The sequence below is a fragment of the Tamandua tetradactyla genome, chromosome 1, assembly GCF_023851605.1.
Source record: "Tamandua tetradactyla isolate mTamTet1 chromosome 1, mTamTet1.pri, whole genome shotgun sequence".
Taxonomy (NCBI): Eukaryota; Metazoa; Chordata; class Mammalia; order Pilosa; family Myrmecophagidae; genus Tamandua; species Tamandua tetradactyla.
In genome coordinates this window covers 194,730,515-194,734,407 of record NC_135327.1, presented here as the reverse complement: position 1 = coordinate 194,734,407, position 3,893 = coordinate 194,730,515, and the positions used below count along the sequence as shown (strand labels likewise).

The window sequence follows — 3,893 nt, the reverse complement described above, 5'->3', positions numbered from 1 at the left end:
ATCTCCAGGGAGATGATCTAATTACAGTTTCAAACATACAATACTGAATAGGAATTAGAAGAAATGGTTGCCTTTACAAAATGGGATTCGGATTAAAACATGGCTTTTCTAGGGTACATACATCCTTTCAAACCAGCACAATTATTACAGGCTCTATGCTTCTCCCCCTTGACAGATAGCTGCATCTTTTTGTGCAGTGCCAGCCACATCTCTGAGACATGAATGTGAAGGTCCGAATAAACAGATTTGACCATATTGGGCACCTGGTCACCAAGGCTGCTGTAGACTCTAGCAAAGTGCTGGTTGCTGTCACTTATGACCCCTTCATTGACCTTAACTACATGGTCTACATGTTCCAGTATGATTCCATCCATGGCAAGTTCAAAGACACTGCCAAAGTTGAGAATGGGAAGCTTGTCATTAATGGGAATCCCATTATTATCTTCTAGGAGTGAGATCCCACCAGTATCAAATGGGGTGATGCTGGTGCTGAATATATCATGGAATCCACTGGTGTCTTCACAACCATGGAGAAAGCTGGGGCTCACTTGAAGGGTGACTCCAAAAGAGTCATCATCTCTACCCCTTCGGCTGATACCCACATGTTTGTGATGGGTGTGAACCGTGAGAAGTATGACAACTCTCTCAAGATTGCCAGCAATACTTCCTGCACCACCAGCTGGCTGGCCCTCCTGGCCAAGGTTATGTATGGCAACTTTGTTATCGTTAAGGAACTCATGACCACCATCTACATCATCATTGCCACCCAGAAGACAGTGCATGACCCCTCTGGGAAAATGTAGCATGATAGCCTAAGACAGCCTTGCTGCAAGAGTTCCTCAGGAATAGAATAACCAACTACTTCCCTCTGATCTCTTGCTGGCCAAACCCAAGAGGAAGTCATGAGAACCCAAACATGTGATACATATAAGACAACTTTTGGAGGGGAAAAGCAGAACAGAGAAAGATGGAAAGTACATCTGGACAGGCAAATGAAAGATCACTAGTACAATTACCCACACCCTCTTTGTTTGTGGGCAAAGAAATAATGTCTAAAAATATCCCAAATTTGATGAAAGAAGCAAACCTATAGACTCAAGAAGCTTAGTAAACCCTAAATAGGATGAACTCAAAGAAATATGAGCCCAGACAGAATAACCAAACTTCTAAAAAACTAAAGACAAAGAAACCTACAAGATAAAAATGACACATTACCTATAGAAGAGAAGCAATCCATATTACTGCAGATTTCTTGTCAGAAACCACGGTGGCCAGAGGAAGTGGCACAACATTTTTAAAGCACTAAAAGAAAAGAATTCTTAATCCAGAATTATTTATTCTGTGAAAATGTTCATCTGGAATGAAGAAAGAGAAAAAGAATGGTAAATATCTAGGTATCCATTATACTTCTGTTACATTCCTTAAAATGTTCGACAGTTTTGATGCATGTATAAATGGGGGAGGGCAAAGCTACCCATGTATTGGTAAGGTTTCTGCATTCTACTTGATGGAGTAAAATATTGATTCTAAATAGACTGTGATTCTATGAAGCATGTATATCTTAACCTAGAGGAGCCATTTACAAAACTATATGAAGAGATCCAGTAAAAAAAAACAATGATATATAAAGTGGAACACTAAAATATGCTAAAAGAACCCAAAAGAATTCAAGAAAAGAGAAACAGGATTGAAAAACAGAGGAAACAAACAAAATTATAAAATTGTGGAACTAAGTCCAAACATAGCAATAATTTATATTAACTATAAATCGTCTAAACACATTAATTAAAAGAGATTATCAGAATGGATTTTTTTAAACTCACCCAACTATATGTTATCTGTAAGATTTCAAATGTAACAATACATGTAGGTTAAATATAAAATATGGGAAAACATGTATCATGCAAATACTAATTAAAAGAAAGCTGGAGTGGCTATATTAACATCACCCAAAGAAGACTCCAGAGCAAAGAAAATTAGCAGGGATAAACAGAGGTATTGCATAATGATAAAAAGGCAAATTTACCAAGAATACATAACAATCCTAAATGTGATGCACCTAACAACAAAGCTTCAAAATACATGAAGCAAAGATACATAGAACTAAAAGGCAAAATAGATAAATTCAATTATAGTTGGAAACTTCAAAGCTCCTTTTTCAGTAATAGATAGAACAAGTACATAGAATATCAGCAAGGACATAGGAGAACTGAACCACACCATCAGCAACTGAATCTAATGACATTTACAGTACACTGCACAACAATAGCAGAATGCACATTCTTTTCAACATTTACACACTTTTCAAGTGCTCGTGGAACATTTCACCAATATAGACCATAGGCTGGGTCATGAAACAACCTCAACAAATTTAAAAGAACTAGAGAGCAGATCAGTGGTTGCCTGGGGTTAGAGATGGGAGGAAAGTGTGACCAGAAAAGGGATTACACAAGGGAATTTTTGAGTGATGGTGCTATTCTTTATCTTGACCATAGTGGTAATTGCATGAATCTATACATGTATTAAAATTCAGAAAAGTTTACATAGAAAAAAAGTCAATTTTACCATAATGATAATTCATTTTTGACTGGGTGTACCTTATTGATGGTATATGACAAGGTAGGGTCCTCAGCCCCTCCCCTTCTTTAGGGGTTCTGGGATGGAAGCTGTGTAACATGGGCGATTCGCAGTGTTAGGGGATCCAGTTGGGGCCAGGACTCTCCAACAGCTGACACCCTCTCTTTTCCTCTCATGCTATCACTAGGGCTGGTGGCCCAGAGACTCTTACTCATTGCAGGACATACAGACCATAAGGTCTACCACACTACTGCTATAGCCAAATTCACTGTCATACCAGGGTGGTTGTTGAGGGTAATGCCAGGCCCAGCATCCAACGTGGAAGAGTAGGTGTCACGGTTATAGTCACAGGATGCAACTTGGTCCTCCGTGTAGCCCAAGATCCCTTCAGGGGGCCCTCTGGGACCTGCTTCACCACCTTCTTGATGTCATTGTACTTGCCTACTTTCTCCAGCCAGCAGTTCAGATCCATGAGAGACACGTTTGAGGTGGGACGCTGAAGGCCATGCCAGTGAGTTTCCCATTCAGCTCCAGGGTGACCTTGCCCACAGCCTTGGCAGCTCTGGTGGATGCAGGGCTGATGTTTCTCTCTAGGAAATGTGACAGCTCAAATCAAACAGCCATCTCTGTAAGCTTTTTCTATCTCTATGTTTCGGTAATTGTTCCATTTCCTTATCTCATAGACCTTGGGGTCATGGCACCTTCTCTGTTCCACTTTAGTTACTAGCCCGTGTTATGGTACTGTCGCTTATAGTTTATTACACCTTGCTGACATCTTTGTAAATAGCCTTTTTATTAAGATCTTCTCAAGTTATCCATTTGAGTGTGCCATCAGCCTTGGGGGGTGAGTGGTGGCATGATTAGACTTACTCTAACTGTACCCCATCATTGCTGGAGACCATATCAGTAGGCAGCTCTCTCTCATTGGCCTTTGTTCTAGTTTGCTAGCTGCCGGAATGCAACACACCAGAGATGGACTGGCTTTTAATAAAAGGGGATTTCTTTTGTTGGTTCTTCAGAAGAAAGGCAGCTAACTTTCCACTGAGGTTCTTTCTTACATGGAAGGCACAAGATGGTCTCTGCTGGTCTTCTCTCCAGGCCCCTGGGTTCCAACAACTTTCCCCGGGGGTGATTTCTTTCTGCATCTCCAAGGGCCTGGGCTGAGCTGCCAGTGCTGAGATGAGGAATGCCAAGCTGCTAGGCTGTGCTACATTGCGTTCTCTCATTTAAGCACCAGCCAATTAAGTCAAACGTCACTCATTGCAGCAGACACGCCTCCTAGCTGACTGCAGATGCAATTAGCAACAGATGAGGTT

General features: G+C 41.0%; 1 pseudogene; it reads left to right on the top strand.

The window, feature by feature from the left end:
• The first annotated feature begins 218 nt into the window (after positions 1 to 218).
• Positions 219 to 803, top strand: LOC143682301 (glyceraldehyde-3-phosphate dehydrogenase pseudogene; annotated as a pseudogene).
• The last annotated feature ends 3,090 nt before the right edge of the window (positions 804 to 3,893 follow it).